The 21,228-nt window shown below is 40.8% G+C and overlaps 1 protein-coding gene across 2 annotated transcripts in view; it reads right to left on the bottom strand.

Annotated features, from left to right (window-relative positions):
• Window positions 1–20,155, bottom strand: part of EPS8 (EGFR pathway substrate 8, signaling adaptor) — a 156,752-nt gene extending 136,597 nt beyond the window's left edge. The window contains exon 1 of one of the 2 annotated variants that reach the window (XM_084877907.1): window positions 19,876–20,155. The gene's annotated coding sequence lies outside the window, so the exon portion shown is untranslated. Of the gene's footprint in view, window positions 1–19,468; window positions 19,735–19,875 lie in introns of those variants that run through there. The other variant, XM_084877908.1, reaches the window with a different exon arrangement.
• Window positions 20,156–21,228: the final 1,073 nt, after the last annotated feature.

Genomic DNA, 21,228 nt, shown 5'->3' with positions numbered 1-21,228 from the left:
AATCCGTGAAACAATGTGAGTGCTCGAAGTCACCTTGGGAAATAATGAAACATAAAATGATTCGAAGTCTGCGAAAAGAATTGTGGAAAATTCAGAAACATCTCAACTTGTGAGTATTCAGATTATGAACAGAACCATGAATTAAGGCCAAAAAATGTACTGTCTCTCCCTGCTACCAATAGATGGTGCTAGAATTTACTTGAGAAGAATACTTTGGACACCTTCTAGATACCTGTTCAACTTCAACAAGCAGTTTCTGAATTAACATCAAGTGCAGGTGGATGTAAGCCAGAGAAGGATAGCACCATGGAAGCCAAAGGAAGAGAACATTCTTTGAAAAAAAAAAAAAAATGGTCATTACAAACATGTATCCATTCAGCAAATAGACAATCTACAAAGCACTAGAAACTCTAGGCAATAAAAATTCAACAATGAACAAAACAACACAGTCCACGTCCTCTAAGAGCTGATAGGTGAATGCTACCAAAAAAATCAAGAAAGATAAAAATTATCTTCCTTTTGGTTTGGCTTCCGGAAGATTACAAATGAGACATGAGCAGGCACGAGGCTACAGTGGGTTGAATAATGTAGGACAGTTGAGGGAGAAGAAACAGGCCTAAGAGTCTTGCCAAGAATCTTAGCTCAGCTAACAAGACACAAGTAAGCAAGCGGCAAGAGGACATTAAGAGAACAGTTTCAAGGTACATGTAATACCACACCAAGAGACACAGGAACCCCAAGACTGACTTACTATATAAACACTTTGACATAGACAGGTACTTGTAAGAGGGGGAATTACATTTTAGACTCCAAAATACACTGTATGAGACAAAAACCTAAATTATTAAAGTTACATTCCAATGTTATTGCTTTTTTAATTATTAATGATTCTCTGAGTTCAATTTGGTTTAACTCAAGTTGAAAATTGAAGGGAATCACCAGGCCAAAGAACTTGGATCATCCTCAGAGAAAGAAGAAAATGAATGAGAGACCTTGATGCAGTTTGGCATTAAAGATATGCATGTGCCCTGGCTGGTGTGGCTCAATTGGTTGCACATCGTCCCGATCACCAAAGGGTTGCTGGTTCGATTTCAGTCAAGGCATATGCCCTGGGGTGTGCAAGAAGCAGCCCTATCTACAGACTGATTCATTTGCCTTTAAGCATAACCATTATTGCTTGTCTCGTTTTCGACTCTTATATTTCCAGTAGGACATGATTTCATTCATCTAGAGGAAATGGTGAACAACATAGACTAATGAACAAGAACTGACCCAGAGATAAAGAGCCATGGGTCAGACTGTTGGACCTCAAAGGGAGGGCGGGGATAAAGGGAGAGATCAACCAAATGACTTGTGTGCATACATACGAGCCTAACCAGTGGTCAAGGGCAATAGGGAGGTGGAGGCATGAGTGGGAAGGGGAGGAGGATTAGAATGGGTGGTTGAGGACAAGTATGTGATACCTTAATCAATAAAGAATTTTTTTTAAAAAAGAAGCAGCCAATATATGTTCTGCTTTCACATTGATATTTCTCTCTCTCCCTCTCCCTTCCATCCCCTCAACTATCAATTCAATGTATATTATTTAAAAGATATATATGGGACTAATTACCGCTTAAAGGAAGATGCCTAAAATATTTTAGAACTGGATTTATGAGCCCCTTAGGAAATGCTAGAGAGAGATTAAGTTTTGTGGGTAAGGAGAGAGAGATATAATATGGTAGAAGCAAATAAGTACCCCAAGTACAAGTCCTAATTAGAAAAAAGAGTATGGTTTAAGTCTAGCTGACAGAAGTCGGTATCGGTTTAATTAGTGCAGCCAATAATCTCAGTACAACATATTTCAACATATCACATGAGTTACATACAAGAGAAGAAGTTCCTATCCATGTCTAGCTAGCATATATACAGACAAAATGGCAATTAGGCATTAATGTATGACCAAACAAAATTAAGTGATTCATACTGGTATCTAAAATTCTCATTTTTGCAGTAACAATTTATAAAATTTATAACAAAGGCTGAAATCTTATGTGACTTTAATAAATATAATCAACTACTACATATATCCATAAATATTCACTTCATGAGAGAAAAACAGCCTCAGCTTATTTGGATAATAGAAATGCATAAACTAATTTACTGCACAAGAGGTGGTGGAAACGATTCCACCACTTCTTGCCAATACATTCACATACTACCTTTAAAAAAAAAAGAAAAGAAAAGAAAAAAGTCTTCAAAAATAACTTTTAGTCTGCTATCATTTTTTTACATCTGATCCTCTGGTAATGATTTATTTGAGACACATGTAAGAAGGAATAGCCAAAATGAGGAAAAATAAATTAAGTTTGCTTTTAGAACAAAAGTGCTTCTATGTTATGGATTTGGCAAAACTGCAGAAATGGATTTATATATCTACCCCTCCCTCTTTTCCCCAACTCTCCAACTTGCATACAAGCCCTGTGTTATTTAAGCTAATAGCATATAGCTATAACTCTCTGGTTAAGTGAACAGAGCTTGGAAAATTAGGTCACAAGGTTGTCACTGGGACTCCAAATCATCTGGCAAGTTTGTATGACTCCCTCCTCCCTGTGATCCTATTATACACTGTCCAATAGGCAAGATAAGGAAAAGGTTCCAAGGGCTTTCTATAATAGCTACAAAAATATTTGGTCCAAATCACTAAGGATGTGGAACAACTCAGAAACTGTTATCCTTCTACAGTCAACATAGTTATCAATGATTTGATAAATATTAATTCAGGGCCTTCTTTGTGCAGAGAAATAATTATTTTTTAGTTCAGTGACAATCATGGTCCAATCCATACATGCTTATGATTTAAAAGCAATTCTTGGTTTTGTTTCCAAACAATTAAGCTCTTTGCAATGCAAATAAAGAACTTTTTTGAAATAGATAGTTATGAATCTTTCATTCATAGTAGCTCTCTAGAAACACATGAGCCAAATACATTGTGAGGATCATTTCAACGGTGTGTAATCTGAGAGTTGTGTTAGAAAGCATTTGGTCCACTAAGGGAGGACTCATCCACATTTTTCTTTCTTGTAAGTTCAGTACAGTGCAGTGTTGCTTCTTATGGCAGTCTTAAAGTTATCCACATTCCAAATTCAAGATAAGAGATAGCTCCCCATCTCTACAGATTAACATTTTACGACCAGCCTGAGATCTCCAATAAAATCCCCTGTTATGAATAATGGTTTCTTCATTCCTAAGTTACCTGTGTGACCTGATCACAAATTGACCTTAACGGCTGAAATTCCTCAAAAGGTGTCCTGGAAAACTAGAATAGTTCCCAAAGCTGTTCCTAATAACAAATATTCCCTTGTGGAATTATTATAAAATTATACTTAATTTGGAAATGTGATTATAAAAATCTACATCAGTACATGTAAAAAATTATAATACAGAATGTGAGTATCTTCACTCTCTTAGAAGTTACAGAGAGCCCTGAACAGTATGACTCAGAGGATAGAGTGTTGGCCTACAGACTGAAGGGTCCCAGGTTCTATTCCGGTCAAGGGCATTAAAAAAAAAAAAAAAAAAAAAATGAAGAAGAAGTTAAAGAGAAGGAAGGAGGGAGGGCAAGAGTTAGAAAAGGAAGAAGAGGCCAGAAAGGTTATTCTTTATTTTACACATTTTTAATTGTTTACCTAGAATTTGATGCTTCTTTTACGTTTTTACACTTCTTTTAATTTATGTTTTGACCTGGTACACTCCATAAGGATAGGAATCTTCTCTGGTTAATTATAGTATTTCATTATTTAGTAATATGTCTTGCAGTTAATCGGCACTTATTTAATATTTCTTTTCTAAGAGATCAATTTCACTAACTGGAAAAAAAAAATTATTTTCTATTAAATAAAGCTGTATATGTCCAGGACTGTTAGATCAAGAAATCAGAGTAGGCCGAAACGGGTTTGGCTCAGTGAATAGAGCGTCGGCCTGTGGACTGAAAGGTCCCGGGTTCGATTCGGATTGCAGGCACATCTGCAATAGGGGTGTGCAAGAGGCAGCTGATCGATGATTCTTTCTCATCAATGTTTCTAATTCTCTATCCCTCTCTCTTCCTCTCTGTAAAAAAATCAATAAAATATATATTTTTAAAAAAAGAAAGAAATCAGAGTAGGCTGAATATAGCCGATGGACCTGCTTTGGTTTAGACAAATCTCTAATCTCACACAATTATCTCAGGTCACAAGAAGGATCACTAGAGAAGCTAAAATGGATCAAACAAGATCTATCACCACTATAACAAAACACACCTTCATATACAAAGGATAGTTCAATATATATTTTTATTGTATTCATACGCATTTGTGTACACAACCTCGTCTACAGTTTTCTTTTAAAGAAACTTTATTCATTCCAGCCATTGCTATGGTTGACAACAGTAGCAAAAATTTAGTAAGAGTATTAGAAAGAGGGGAATAGGAAGCTGAAATGATCACAGCTAGAAGCTTTAAAAAGTTATTTTCGAGAAAAAGCACACTGTTGGCTGAATTAGTTTCTTTGGTCTTAAAAATGAAGCCATGTTCTCAAATCAACCCCTTGCAAAATTCTACAGACTCCTGAGGAAAACTCAGCAGGCTCAGATCAGCTGCCTAGTAATCTAAAATGCTTCCCCCAAATTCACATCTGCTCACTCTCAAACACTTAGCTAGGGCAGCCTCCAATAAGAGCAAGCATTTGTTTCACTTAATGTCTAAAATTCAACTAATGTCCACATTACCCTAATGAAATCAATGTTAGTTAGAAAGATCTGGCTGTTAAGTCTTACAATAAGACTGTCCATGTTTGGAACCCAAACCTTTTATTTTGTATCTAATTATTGAGTAAACATTTAATATATACTCTATTGAATAATATATCACTCCTCAGTATTTATAATCAAATTTCCTGATATGTAGCTCATGAATGGCACAGCAGTGATTAAAAAGGCTTATAGATTTCCTGCCGGGACCGGTTTGGCTCAATGAATAGAGTGTCTGCTTGGGGACTGAAGGGTCCCGGATTCTATTCCGGTCAAGGGCATGTACCTTGGTTGCGGGCATATCCCCAGTAGGGGGTGTGCAAGAGACAGCTGATCGATGACTCTCTCATCGATGTTTCTAACCCTCTATCTCTCTCCCTTCCTCTCTGTATAAAATCAATAAAAAATATATTTAAAAAGGCTTATAGATTTCCTGAGAAGTATTTGAGTTTCTTCTTTGGTTACCACCAAACTATTTCCATTATCTATAATATACTACCACAACTAGTTTCCCCATCATTTTACCACTTTATCCATTAGTTTGGGATCTTTCAGTTTGATTATAAAAATGCCTTTGAAAACAATAAGTAGGACACAAAATATAATTGGTAGCCACTGAGTTAAATTATGCAGTATTCTCACATCTTCTATTCTGTAGCACAGGTCTAGCTCATGACTTCACTCCTCAAATATTCTATAACTACCTAGCAGAGAGAGAAAATGGAAATAACTATATGTAACAAATATAAGTAGAGGGGAGAAGGCCTTGGAGGAAAGAGGAGACTTTTGTTCCTATTCAAAGACCCCTTAGAAGATCATGAAGTACTCCACATACAATTATTTTTTATATCATATAACTTCACATGAGATATGTATAATTCAAATTCTAAAATTCCCTACATTGTTAAGGGGCTCCTACAAAACAAAATGTTAACAAAAAGTCAGTAGCATAAATTCTAATGTAGAAATAAAACCATGGTAGATCTTTTCTAATTAGCACAAAAACTGAATGGTTTTTGTTAAGATGTATTCCAGTTAAAATTAATCACTGCTAATGTATTCACTCCGGACAAATCAAGATTTTATTATTTTCATAATGAGACTTTACTACTTCCAAAATAATTTACTTACTACCCAAATAAAATGAAGGTGATGAGAGCTTCAATCATTCCTTTGTTTCACACCCTCTAGCAGCCTAAACTTAACCTCCACTATCATAGCCACCATGAATGTCTCTTTTATTCTGCTTTCACTCCCCATGACTGAGGTCTCACAGGCAGTGAGAAAGAGAACAGTAAATGGAAAGATAGCAAAGTTATGAAAGATACATTTTCAACTCAACTTGTCTGAGGACTGAAAAAAAGCTGTCAGACTCTGGGGCTACAGAATGGGATAAGCAGGCAGGAGAGAAGCAGGACAGAGAATGAAATGTCAAGGGAAAATCCACATGATCATTTACCTGCTTCAAGATTTTTGTAAATGTATTTTCTGTATGAGACCATGAAGTAACAAGTTTGATAGTGTGGGGAAATGGGAAATACAGCCAAGTACATGAATGTTGTAGTAAAAATGGTGTTTAAACCTTTCATTTCAATAATTTGGATAAAAACATAGAAAAGTAAAATAATATGAAAAGATGATATATCTTTTCTACAAAGATAGAAAATATACTATAATATTATACATAAAATATAGAACTGATGATTCTTTATATCATTTTTAAAATATATTTTTATTGATTTCAGAGAGGAAGGCAGAGGGAGAGAGAGAAACATCACTGATGAGAAAGATTCATTGATTGGCTGCCACCAGCAAAGCCCCTACTGGGGATCGAACCTGCAACCCAGGTATGTGCCCATGACCAGAAATGAACCTGGGACCTTTCAGTCTGCAGGCCAACGCTCTACTCAGTGAGCCAAACCAGCTAGGGCTATATCATTCTTTAAATATTGTTTTTCAGGTTTAGCTTTAATGGGTTGTTCATTTTAAAATAGAAAATGAGCCAGGCTGGTGTTGCTCAGTGGTTGAGCTTCCACCTATGAACCAGGAAGCCAAGGCTCGAGTCCCATCCAGGGAATATGCCCAGGTTGTGGGCTAGATCTCCAGTAGAGGTCCTGCGGGAGGCAACCAACCAAGGTGCCTCTCTCACACTTATCTCTCTCTCTCTCTCTCTCTTTCTCTCTCTCCTCCCCTCCTCGTCCTCTCTTCTCCTCACTCTCCCCTCTCCCTTCCACTTTCTCTGAAAAAGCAATGGAAAAAATATCCTCAGGTGAGGATTAACCAAAACTAACAGTAATAATCCTGCCCTGACAGGTTTGGCTCAGTGGATAGAACATCAGCCTGCAGACTCAAGGGTCTCAGGTTCGATTCTGGTCAAGGGCATGTACTTTGGTTGTGGGCACATCCCCAGTGGGGAGTGTGCATGAGGCAGCTGATCAATGTTTCTCTCTCATCAATGTTTCTAACTCTCTATCCCTCTCCCTTCCTCTCTGTAAAAAATCAGTAAAATATATATATTTTTTAAAATAATAATCCTATATAATACTAGTAAAAGCCTAATATGCTAAGTGTCCAGTGTCCAACCATTCGTTCGACCATTCAACCAGTCACTATTATGGACACTGACCACTAGGGGGCAGACAATCAAATGGGTAGGTTAGCTTGCTACTGGGATCCAGCCAATTGGGACTGAGCAAGTGGGCCAGACATGCCCTCCCATAGTCCCTCTCTGACCCCGATCATGCACTGGTGGGGTCCCTTGGCCTGGCCTGAGCCCTCTTGCAATCCAGGACCCCTTGGGGAATGTCAGAGAGCTGGCTTCAGCCCAATCCTTACAGGCCAGGTCGAGGACATCACCAGTGCATGACTCAATGCACCTGGCCTCTAGTCCTATATAATAAAAGTGTAGTATGCAAATTGTCCCCTCACCTGGGAGATCATCAAGGAGTCCAACCAGGGAGCAGGGCCAGTGGGGGAAGGGAAGAAGGCCCCAGCCAGTGGCAGTCTCCAGGGGAAGGGAGGGAGGCCCTGGCTGCTGCCCAGCAGCTTATAGGTACCCTACCATGCATAAATTTCATGCACTGGGCCTCTAGTAATAAATAAAATGGATGAAACTTTAAGAAAATCTGTGAATTAATGACCATTAAAATCTTTATAAGGTATTTTCCTCAATAATTAAAAACATCATTTTTAATATACATTCTTCAGGCATATATATTAATTCTAAACCTTTACATGCATGAGTATCATGTGAATAATGCTACAAGATTTGGCCCAATGACTAGATTTTTATCACAGAAAGAATTCCATTGCTTTTAAATTATTCAGAATCTAACAAGGCCCCACAAGAGAGTTAATAAAAGAACAACAAAATTAATGTTGTCTATAGACTAAAAAGATCCTGAGGTGTAAAAAAAAACTTTTAACATTAGTTGTATTACACAGTACTGAAAATAAACACACTATACATCAGAACTTCTGATAATGTAGGTAAACACACTAAATAAGGCAAGTCAACCTTGAGATAGGGTTTCTAAATCTATTATTTCTAAATTAAAGAAAAATATTTTAAAATCCCATTATGCACTTAGTCATAAAACAGTTAAAGTTTTAAAAACACACTGCAAAGAGAAATTGAAGATTACAAACAAACTGAGCAAGCTATTATGGGGCAGGGTGGGGGGTATCTATATGTAATAATGTTCCATTTTTCTTCCATTTATGAAAGTTAAATGTATATTCCCTCTCTATAACAAGTGTATCTTTCTTCACATTTAATACTACCTTATTGTCTCTTCATGTCTAAAATTAAAACCATCTTATTGTCTACTAAAAACCATCTTCAAGTCTAAAATTACTATTCAACTTCAAATGTAAAAACTGTTGTAAATATTAAACCTTATTCAATGTATTCAATGTCTTTTCAAATATGAATTTCACACACTTTTTTATAGAATTGTTTTGCCACTGGTACTTTATTTTAAACGTTCTATTTTCTAGAGAAAAACAGAAACAATATCACAAAACATTAGAAATATAAGAATCAACAGAAACAAGTTAGTGTTTAAAAATCACAAATATTTCAATAGAAACATTCTATTGTTGCACTAAACCAATAAATACATCAGTAATGCATATGTAATTCTATAATAAGAAACAATTTCATACAGAGAGGTAATATTCTAATGTTGCTAAAATAAAATCTTTTAAATAAAATGAAATTTATATATTAACTAGAGGCCTGGTGCACAAAGTTCATGCACGTGGGGGAGGGAGGCGGGCGGGGGGGGGGGGGGGTGTCCTTCAGCCCAGCCTACACCCTCTCCAATCTGGGACCCCTCAATGGATGTCCAACTTCCCATTTAGTTGGACATCCCTCTCACAATCCAGGACTGCTGGCTCCCAACTGCTCGCCTGCCTGCCTTCCTGATTGCCCCTAACTGCTTCTGCCTGCCAGGCTGATCATCCCCTAACTGTTGTAGTCCAAAACTCCCCTCCCAGCCTGATCAATACCTAACTGCTCCCCTGCCAGTCCAATTGCCCCCAATTGCCCTCCCCTGCCAGCCAGGTAGCCTCCAACTGCCCTCCCCTATATGCCTGGTCCCCCCCCCCCCCAACTACCCTCCCCTGCAAGCCTAGGACCCCCCAACTGTCCTCCCCTGCTGGCCTGGGTCTCTCCCTTGCCCCCCAATTTCCCTCCTCTGCCAGCCCAGTCACCCTAACTGCCCTCCCCTGCCAGCCATCTGTGGCGCCCATCTTGTGTCCACATGAGGGTTGCCATCTTGTATGTTGGAGTGATAGTCAATTTGCATATTACCTCTTTATTATATAGGATAGCCTCCAATAAAGAACTTTAAAAATATTTTCCTCTTTTTAAGTTTAATTTTTTCTTCTATTGATCTTCATCTTTTTTTTTCTTCTCTTCTCATATTAAAAACACGATTTTTCAACTATAGAACACTAACCTCTTATCAAGCACATAATTCATTCCCTAACACATTATTTTAGCACATTCTTGAGTATTAAGTTTCAGATTGTGATCCAAAACTGTTCATGGTTCCTAGAATTGTTAGTTAGCTGGAGTAGGACTAGACGATGCCTTTGTGTGATGTTACATTCTAACGTTGTATGCTACTAAATACAATGGTTTGGGACAGGACATCTGATTTCACCCAAGACCACACGTCCTCTTCCTGAATAAAATCACATGAGTATCATGGGACTGAAAAAGAACACAAGACTTTATCTACTACCTAAGGACTACAGTCATAATATTCAGAGACTCATGCAGTTCTTAAAACAGGTTTGGTATCTTTATTCTCTCCTACTACAATGTAATGAACACTCTATTGTATTGTTACTTATAAAAATGAAAAACAAGTGGTTATTCTGTTCTTTCTAATAACTCTGTAGACTCTGTATGTGAGAAAGTACAGAATTTCCCACCACTCCCACCTTGTCCCTCCCCCCATTGTGCACACATCAAACATGTTCCTCTTTCTGCCAGGAATGCCGTGGAGTCCCAACTCCTACTCTCATTCTGGGTCTCAAAAATTCATCCCATAGAACTCAAATGTCACCTCCTACAGTAAAGACTTTTCTGACTGCTTCAGCCACAGTTAGCCTCTCTTTTCATTAATGTGCTAGGATATACACTTCTTTTTCCATTTAACCTACCCCTCAACAACTGTGTCAAAGTAGGTAGTATTATAGTTTCCACCTCTTAGATATGAAAACTAAGGCAGATAGCATCTCTCTGATTTCAAAATACATTTCTTGCTTGTTTGTTTAATATATACTCTGTTTAGTTCTATACTGTACTGATGCCTGCTTCCTTCCATTTTCTGGGCACCCCGAAGACAGAATGAAGAAATCCTGTCTGATTCATCTTTATAGTCGCAGTGTCTGGCACAGAACAGATGCTCACCAAATGTGGAAGGAAAGGAAGGAAGGGAGAAAAGGAGGGAGGGGAATGGAATAAGTTTTAGCCTTCTCTGTGAGAAAACACACATCCCCTTCGAACCATTCTGAACATGTTAAAAATGGTAGTAAGTGCTAACTTCATTTCACAAATATTTTGTGAATATGTCTCATGTGTGATGTGCTATGCTTAAAGAAAACAGACACTTAGTTCCTGCCCTTCAGAAACTTAAAATTCAGTGGGGCAAAGGAAAAAACAACTACCTAATACTACCATTGTTTTTTCTTTTTCTCTTAATCCCCCACAATTCCCTCACTTCCTCTCTTTCAAGGAAACTTATTCTTTTTCTTTTCTTTTTTGTTTACCTGAATTTCCATCAACAGGGATTAAAATGAGATGAATAAAAGTAGGTCCAGAACCATTTGAAGAAGAAAAATAAAAAGGTTTTATGCCCCATTTGAAGGGCAGATGACTAAAGGTACTTGGATATCTAAATACCGTGTTTCCCCGAAAATAAGACATCCTCCGAAAATAAGACCTACTTACAGGTTTCCTTCTTAATGAAATATAAGGCATCCCCCCCGAAAATAAGGCCCCTTCCCCCAGGCTAAACATGAGAGATTTGGTCCACTGATTCTGAAAGAAATGGAGTCACAAGAAATTCACCAGGAAATTCAGGAATTGGATTGTTATGATGATGTTCCAGAAGATGATGACATGATTGTCATTGAATAAATGAGTAAATTCTTGATACTGTAGGATTCACAGTTTGTTTGGTTTGTGTTGACAACTACTGTACTACTGTACCGTATACAGGTTATAAATTTCCTTTATTTTCATTTAACAATAAATGTGTACTGTATTCTTCTTCATGGAAAAATAAGACATCCCCTGAAAATAAGACCTAGCGCATCTTTGGGAGCAAAAATTAATATAAGACACTGTCTTATTTTCGGGGAAACAGGGTAGTATCTAGCAAGGAAGATAACTTAAAACTGTTCACTCTCTGCTTTCTAGGAATGATGCCGATATTCTACACCTTTCATTGTTCTTGTCTTTTTATTGAATTTACTAGACACCTGGTGCACAGATTAATGCACCTTAAAAGGTGGGACTGGGTGAGACAGGCCAGACACGCTCTGGAGCCAACCTCCCAGGGTCCCTCCTGGGCCGGCTGCACCTAGGGCAGCACCAGGACTTGAAGGGTGCCTGTGGAGTGAGTGGGGGTCCCTCTTGCAGGTGGGGTCCCTCAGCCTGGCCTGCAGGGATCAGACCAAAACTGGCAGTTTGACATGCCCCGAGGGGTCCCAGAGTACAAGAGGGCACTCCACAAAGTTGCTGTCGCTCAGCAGCTCCTGCTTTGAGTGTCTGCCCCTGGTGGTCAGTGCACGTCATACCTACTGGCCAGTCAGCCAGTCACTTAGCCTTTTATATATATATAAATATAGATTGGGTGACACTAGTTAACAAAATTACACAGATTTCAGGTGCACAATTCCACAACACATCATCTGTACACTGCACTGTGTATTCACCATCCCAAGTCAAGTCTCCATCCATCACCACTTACCCCCTTTACCCCTCTTTCTTCCCCTTATACCCTCTTCCTCCCCGTCCCCCTAGCAATCATCACACTATTGTCAGTGTCCATAATTTTTTTTCTCTTTTTTTTTTTTTTTTTTTTTTTAATCAAGGACATCCTGATACTATCTTGGCACTTTTATTTTATGAGGCACAGCACAGCCAAGAAAAAAAAGCATGGGTTTTGGAGTCAGAAAGATCAGGGTTCCCATCTGGATTATAAGCCTATTTATTACCTGCAATATGGAAATAAGGAGACTTGCCTTAAAGAGCTCTTGTAAGAGTTTAAAAAGATCAATAAGATTTAACAGTTATAAAACTAGGTGCTAGTTTTACTATGTCAGATCTCTCTAGATCACATATGTCAAACACAAGGCCCACGGGCCAAATCCAGCCCGCCAGGCCTTGCAATGTGGCCTGCACCGCGCTGTCATCACTGCATTCCACTGTCAGTTTATGACATTGTCAGTTTATGACTGTTCAGTAAACCATTCGGCCCGCGATTTAGGCTGGATTTTAGATTTTGGCCCCTTCTCTGATTGAGTTCGACACCCCTACTCTAGATGCTTCTTGAAGGCTGATTCTAACTGTAGTATCTACACTAATAAAAGAGAGAAAAATTCTAATTGAGTATACCTTCGCTAATCCCACAGCCAATCAGAGCAAGTATGCAAATTAACCAAACAAAGATGGCAGTTAATTTGCATACACTGAGGGAGGGAGAAGTGAAGACTGAAGACAGCATAGAAGGAAGAGGGAGAAAAAGCTGAAAGCAAGGTGGCTGCCAGAGGGAAAACACGAGTGGGGCGGGGCGGCCGCTTGCAGGAATCTTCCTGCAACGGGCTCCTAGTTATAATATAAATACTTCCGGTCCCAATACCAATAACACAAAGTGTTTATTAAAAGAAAGGAAGGTACTTGAAAAAAGCCCTTTGTCGCAAGAATAGTGGCATAGGTAACATTAAAGACGATATTTCTAGATAATACATACATTATGTGTTTCTTCTCAGAATACACCCTGCAAATCCATTATTTCAGATCTTCTTTGTAAAAAAATAAAAACTTCTTTATTTCCTATGGTTAGGTCTAAAAGAACTGACAGATACTATTCATATTAACAATTCCATTTTCCACAAAGAAGAATCGCTGGGTTAGTGCAGAAGAGGGAAATACATTACAGTTTGTTCTCAATATTCACAGGTTCTACATACACGGATTCAACCAACAGATGATCAAAAATACTTGGGGGCAGCGGGAGGGAGGTTAAAATTGTTGCTGACGTGTACTATGTAGTCAGACCTAAGATGATTACATCCATACTGAACAAGCCAGACTGAAAGAAGATATTTACAAAACACATATCTGACAGAGTGCTTTATCAAAAATTTATAAAGAATTCTTAAAACTCGACAATAAAGAAAACAGACAACCCTATTAAAAAGCAGGTAAAAGTTCAGAACAGACATCTCACCAAAATATAATATATATGTGTGTGTGTATATGAAAAATCGAGTATAAAAAGATGCTTAACATCAAATATCATTAAGGAATAGCAAATTAAAGCAGTGATAAAAATTACTACATACCTATTAGAATGCATCATATAAAAAAAAACTGAAAATACGAAATGCTAACAAGGATGAAGAAGCAACAGGAATTCTATCAAACTGCAATAACATATATAAATATACCTTAAATGCATATCACTAAGTGAAAGAAGCCAGTGTGGCAAGGCTGTGTAATTCCAATTACATTGACATCTGGAAAGGCAAAACAATAGAGACAGTAAAAAAAAAAAAAAAAAATCACTGTTTGCCAAGGATAAGGAAGTGATAGATAGGTAAAGCACTAGAGATGTTTACTATGTTGAAATTGTTCTGAATGATACTTAGATATTGTAATGATAGACACATGAAATTATGCATTTCTCAAAATCCATAGAACTTTACAGAACAAAGAGTGAACCTTAATTTTTTCAAATTTAAAAATACTAACTTAGAAAGTCAGAAGCTCCCAGGATGGAATGCAGATTGCGACAAAAGGATCAAACCGAGTACATTTCTGTAGCAACCTCACCAGAGGAGATAGGAGGAGAAGGAGCCGGTAAGACTAAAAAGCAAAAGGAACTGCACTCTAATTGATAAAGTGTTTTCCACTCTCTGTAAAGGGAGCACAGGCTACCAATTTCAATACCGCTGTACATATGTAATGGAATTGAACAATTAAGTAAATGGATGGCAAATGGTGGGAGCCAGCTTTCTTCTCACTGTTGGACTGAGTTTGCAGATAAGCAAGGGGAGAAGGCCAGAATGATATAGTTGGTAATGGATCAGTAGGGTAAGAGACATCCATATGAACTCATTATTAGCTTAACATGATATATGTGGTTACACAGAGAAATATGCATAGATACGTGTATGTACATGGGTTTGTGCACACACATGTATTTCCTGCTGTGTCAAATGAGAGGGCCTAGAAGAAATGACACACCAGTAGACACAAGAACACTGAGCACCCACATCTTAGTTTCTAATTCCCAAGAAATGAACCAGATTATTTCTGGCTGAATCTAGTACTGGGGCAGGAAATAGGAAGTAAGTATTTTTTTTTTAAATGATGGAGGCAACTGGAAGAGCTCCCAATGGTCAAAGTTGAAACAATTTGAGCAACAAAATAAAGTAGTAATAGATTACAACTTAAAGTGTAATTGTGATATATGTTATATACACACACATATATATTACACAAATATGTGTGTGTATGTGTGTGCGTGTGTGTATAATAGAGGCCTGATGCATTAAGATTCAAGATTCATGCAAGAATGGGCCTTCCTTCCCCTGGCTGCTGGCACCTCCTTCACTCTGGCCAGAGCCGCCTTTCTGCCTTCCTGCGCTGCCCAGAGGCCCAGAGCAGGTGAGATAGTACGGGACACATGTGTTGTCGCCATAACCCACCATCTTTGTTGGGTTAATTTGCATACTCACTCCTGATTGGCTGGTGTCTGTCGCGAAGGTACGGTCAATTAGTATGTTACTCTTTTATTAGGTAGATATTACAGTTGACTTCATCACATATCTATTTATCTATCTATACTAATAAAAGGGTAGTATGCAAATTGGTCACAACACCCTCACAGTAACAACCAAACAGCAGCCTGCATGGGGCGACCAGGTCAGCAGGGAGGGAAGTAGGAGATAACCAGGCCATGGGGAGGGGGAGGGGGGGATTGGGGGGGAAGGGGTCAGTTGTAGGCAACCAGGCCAGCAGGGGGGCAGCAAGGCGCAACCAGACCGACAGAGAACAGTGAGGGGCAACCAGGCCGGGGGGGGGGGGGAGGGGGACACAGATGGGGGGCATCTAGGCCAGCGGGGGAGGGGCAGTTAGGGGTGACCAGGCCAGCAGAGGGGGCACTGAGGGATGATCAAACCAGCGTGGGGGGCAGTTGGGGGTGACCAGACCAGCGGTGGGGAGGGAGGGGATGGTAGAGAGGAGAACCAGTTGGAGGCAACAAGGCTGGCAGGAGAGCAGTTGGAGGCAATCAGACCAACGGGGGGGGGGGGGGGGGGGGGGGGGGGGCGGGGCAGGGGGGGTGTAGTTAGGGACAACCAGGCCAGCAGAGAGGGGCAGTTGGGGGCAACCAGGCCAACAGGGGGGGGGGGGTAGTTAGGAGTTACCAGGCCAGCAGAGGGAGGCAGTGAAGGGCAACCAGGCCAACATGGGGGGCAGTTGGGGGTGACCAGACCAGCAGAGGGGGCTATTGGGAGCAACCAGGCTGGCAAGGGGGGAGCAGTTAGGGACAACCAGGCCAGCAGGGGGGGCAGTTGGAGGCAACCAATTAGGAGCAATTAGGTCAGCAGGCAGAGGTGGCTAGGGGTGATCAGGCTGGCAGGCAGGTGAGCAGTTAGGAGCCAGCAGTCCCGGATTGTGAGATGGATGTCCAAGTGCCAGTTTAGGCCCAATTCCCCAGATAGGGCCTAAACTGGCAGTTGAATATCCCCCAAGGGGCCCCGGATTGGAGAGAGTGCAGGCTGGGCTAAGGGGACTAAATAAAGGGTAGGTGAGGCTGTGTGTGTGTGTGTGTGTGTGTGTGTGTGTGTGTGTGTGTATATATATATATATATATATATATATATATATATATATTCCAGATGAATATAAGTAAATAACTGAGTATAAATGGGAAAAAGAGACAAATCTGACATGCAGAAGAATTCCAAGTAATTTATATAGATACTCCACCCTTGAGGAAGAGATACATAACTATCCACTCCTTAAGTATGGGTTGTGCACAGTGATTTCCTTTTAAGAGTACTGCCTGACAAGAAAGAAACTTTTCAGTGCAGAAACCTAACAAACACTATCTCAGTCATATGATCAAGATCAATATCAACAGTGATAAATCATGCTGATAGTAGGTACCCTTTGCGTAATGTAATAAAAAGAGCACTTTACATCTGTGATCTTCCTCCACAAAACCCAAAACCTCAGTCTGATCATTAGAGAAACATTAAGCTAATTCCAATGGTGGGAGGTGGGGGCAATTCTAAAAATACCTGACCAATACTCCTCACAACTATGAAGGTCATTAAAAACAAGGTAAGACTAACAAACTGACACAGCTAAGAGGCGTTTAAGGAGACTTGACTATTAAGTATAATAGCCTAGATAATAGGATCCTAGAACAGAAAAAAAAAAAGATTAGATAAAAACTAAGGAAATCTAAGTAAAATATAAACTTTAATTAATAATAATGTAGCAATATTGATTCATTAACTGTAATAAAAACCAATGTGAGATGTTAATAAGAGGAGAAATTAGGTAAAGGGATACATGAGAAATCACTAACTTTATAATTTTTTCTGTAAATATGAAACTGATCTAAAAAATAAAATATATATATTTTTAAGATATTTTTATTGAGTTTTTACAGAGAGGAAGTGAGAGGGATAGAGAGTTAGAAACATCAATCCACTGCCTCTTGCATGCCCCCTACTGGAGACGTGACCGCAATCAAGGTACATGTCCTTCACCGGAATCGAACCTGAGACCTCTCAGTCAGCAGGCCGACACTTTATCCACTGAGCCAAACCGGTTTCGGCAAAAATAAAATATACTTTTAAAATCACTATTAAGAGTGTATCTAAAAAATATTGAAGGTGTTGTTGTGAAACACTGAAGAACTTCACAACTTCCCTGCATATATTAAATTTAAAATGTTTACAACTATTCTATTACAGGACTTTCTTTTTAAGAAAATATTTTTCAATCACTAACAGCTGCAAACAATTTCATGCAGTAATTCCCAGAAGGGGTGTATTATAGCTGAAGTACTTTAACGAAAATTCCACTTGTTCCCTTTACAGACCATTGCAGATGTCTGAAAGTTTGTAACTTATCCATCATTCATTTGTGTTGTTTTCTGATGATCTAAATAACTACCAAATATACTGGAGCCATACAACTCAGAAAAGCTAACCTAAATGTTATCTAAATCAAATCAGTGCTAAAATATTCATCCAACAAAACTTCAAGCATCTAAAGAGAGACTTGAGAAAAACTATCTTATAGCTGAATACTATATTTTCTTATATGAACCATGGTTCAAGTGAGCTAGTGCAAAAATTATTAGAGGTAAATGAAGAAAATAGTAGAGGAAAAAGAAAAAGTATATTAAACTGGGCCTTAAAATGTATCAAATAAAAATATTGAAAGCAAAGAACAGAAAACTTATGTCAAAGCATAGAAAAGGACTGCTATCCAAAAAGTATCTGCATAAAGACTTTAAAGCAAGAAAAGCTAAAAATTAAAGCAAAAGGAAATGTTGCTTTTATTTAGGCATTAGATTCCTGGTAGGGAACAAGAATAAACCATTGGGGGGGGGGGGGGGGGGAGGGAACATCACCCTAAATACAAATTAAAGTATTCCCACACTAAAAAGCTAAAAATCGCTATATAATCATATTGAATGACATTGGAAGATGGAAGGAAAAAAAAAGATTTCAAAGAGAATGTATCAAATATTATAAAAAGAGGTATCTCTCAGATTAGTGGAATTATAGGTTTTCTTTTTTTTTTTTTTTCCTGCCATGAAATGAATGGCTTGTGGAATTTTAAAAAGTCTTAATCTATGAATTCTGCACTAAAGGCATTCTATAAAATGTCATTACATTTGAGACACAGCCTCACCTACCCTTTACATGGCAAATTTATAAAGTGCATTATTTTTCAAATTGTAAGTACAAGTGTGAACCCATGACCCAAAATTCCCCAGACCAGCAACTCAAAAACTATAGCAATATGTCCAGAAAACTACAACTCAAATTGAAAATCTATACTAGGTGAGAGAGGATGACACTGACTTGAAGTTCAAAGACCGCATGATCTAAATTACTAGCGCATTCTTTGCAAAACCCAAGTCGCCGTAGAAAGAAGAATGGTATCCTTTCAACGGAAATAAATTGGAGGCAATACACACACAGCACAGTTGCTCTGTTGTTAATACGTATATAAAGCAGCCTTCTGGAAATCCTTTCTCCTCTCTCCCCGCAATAACAAAGCCAAAAATCAGCCATTCACATAGCTCTAGATAGAACCAAGTTTTATCTGAACTCTTAAGATATTAGCTATTCCTCTTATCATCTCATGCAAGAACTGGAACCCTTCAAAGAAAAGCCATAATGCACGGCATGGAAATATATTTTATAAAGGAGGCATTCCGATCCCTTAAATGCTCTACCGCTATGGACATGTATTGCATTTCAAATCCTAATACCGCAGCGTCCCGCCCCTGGAGATTCCAGCAGAGCTATGGGAGAAGAAACATTTGGGAAACAATGCAAAGGAAGGGGGACGATTGGTGCAAAGATTCTGCAGACAGGTAGTCCTGGAAAGACAGCGAGCATATGAGGAGCCAGCAGGGTCTGCAGAGGTGGGGATAATCCACTCCCAAGGCGTTAATGGACAGGCACCAGGAAGGCCATCTTCCCAAAAGTAAAACCATGAGTAAAGCGGAGCAAGCTTAGAAGAAGAAGAAGAAGAAGAAAAGAAGAAAAGAAAAAGAAAAGAAAAAGGAAAGCCAACAGGAATTAGAAGTGACAACTCCTCGAATATAATGAGCTACATTCATTTGAGGAGACAGGCGCTGGCGAGACCTTGTCCCAAAAAAAAAAAAAAAAAATGTCCATCTGAAAAGACCCCACCTCCAAACGGTTTGCAGAGTAGCTCTGCAAACCCCAAGTCTGAGATGAACCCGGAGGAGAAGGGCGGTTCTGTGGCCGCCCCGATAGGCGCAGGTGGACCTGCGGAAGCTCAGGTTACCAGGAAACATCGCCGGACACCGCGGATCTTCCCCGCTCACCTCCCCGGAGCCCGGAGCCCGGAGCCCGGAGCCCGGGTGCGGGGCAGGCGGCCGGGCGGGCGCCCCGGGACCGGCGCGCGGGCGCGCACACCTGGCTCCCGACACCAGTTGCAGCAGGAAAAGTGAATGAAGGCGGCGGACGCGGCGCTGGGCACCGCTCCCCCCACCCCGAGCACACAAAGGCGGGCTTTTCACACCCAGGGCGAGTTCCCACCGTCAGACCCCCTCGCCAAAGCGGAGGTATCTTACCTCCGATCCGCCTTCGGGGCCGCGGCTTGCCCCGGGAGGCGCCTCCAGCCCAGACGGAGCAGGAGGTGGTGGTGGCCAAGAGGAAGCCTCCGACCGGGACGGCGCCCTCCGCAGTGCTCCGCGAGCCGCCCCGCCGCTGTCTGCGCCCCGGGGCGGAGGAGAAGCGATGTCCCGGACTCAGCGCCGCGCGGACCTCGCGCGCTCGCCGCCGCCGCCGCCGCCTCGCCAGCGGAGTCTGGAGCTGCCCGCCCCGCTCACCGCTCGCCGCCGAGCCGGCCGCGCGCCGCGCATGCCCAGTAGCCTCCTGGGGAGGGAGCGCGCGCCAGCGCGCAGGCACGCGCCAGCGCGCAGGCACGCGCCCGCGGCCCCGAGCGAGCGAGCGAGCGAAATCCGCTCTCCGGGTCTTGCCTGCAGCCGAGCCTCGGAGTTATCTGGTCGACCCCCCCCCCCCCCCCCCCCCAGCGCTAAAGGCAAATAGGCGGGTGGGGGACCCAGTGGGCAGGAAGCTATCTATCAAGGCTGCGATCGGAGCCGGACCCAGATCGCCAGCCACAGACAGGTTTGCAGAAGTGACCTAGCTGGACTGACTAGCAGCTGAGAGGCTTGGTTAGAGGCTCGCCCCCGGCAAGGTTCTGGTTCACAACTCTAGTAGTCCTCCACCTGCCAGCCTTCCCCTTCCCTCTGGAGTCCCTCCAACCTGTTTCCCGCCTTGTGTCGCTTTCCTGTTTTTGTTTTTGTTTGTTTGTTTGTTTTTTGTCTCCTCCACTTTTGCTGTGAACAGATGGCTTCTAAAAGGGCCCCCCATTCGGTCCCTGGGACTTTCTACACGGCTTGCCCTTCGCTCCAGCCAGCAAGTCCAGACCCGCTTTGCACGCCTGACCTGGATCACATGTTTCGCTTGCCTCTTGCCAAGAGTTTGATGTGGTTGGTGCGCAGTGGAGGCTTCTTCCAGTTAGTGCCTCTCCTTAACAGAATCAATCCTGTAGCCTTCTCCTGCTCCTCGAGTAGCAAGTGCAGACACTCAACGAGAAGATAGAAGATCCTCGCCTGGGAACATTGTATTTTCTTACTCGCAGACCTCGTTTTGTCATAGCTACGCCCACAACCTGTTCTGACCTCTTTCAAGCTGACGTCCAGAAGTCAACCAACGATGATCAACTTGATGAAAACAGATTGCGCCGGATTGCTTTGTGCAGCGAGGAAAAAAAAGGAGTCGGGGGAAAGATTTCAGGCCCAGGTGGGAATGAAAGGCATTGCGCTAAAAGTTGGAATAGATCTTAAATGGAGTCCCCTGTCTTAATTACATTAGGAATCCTCTCTCCAGTATTCCCACCACACCGCCATACACGTGAA

The sequence above is a fragment of the Pipistrellus hanaki genome, assembly GCF_964339955.1.
Source record: "Pipistrellus hanaki genome assembly, chromosome: 3".
NCBI lineage: Eukaryota > Metazoa > Chordata > Mammalia > Chiroptera > Vespertilionidae > Pipistrellus > Pipistrellus hanaki.
The sequence above is the reverse complement of the archived record's forward strand: the minus strand, read 5'-3'. Positions and strand labels throughout refer to the sequence as shown.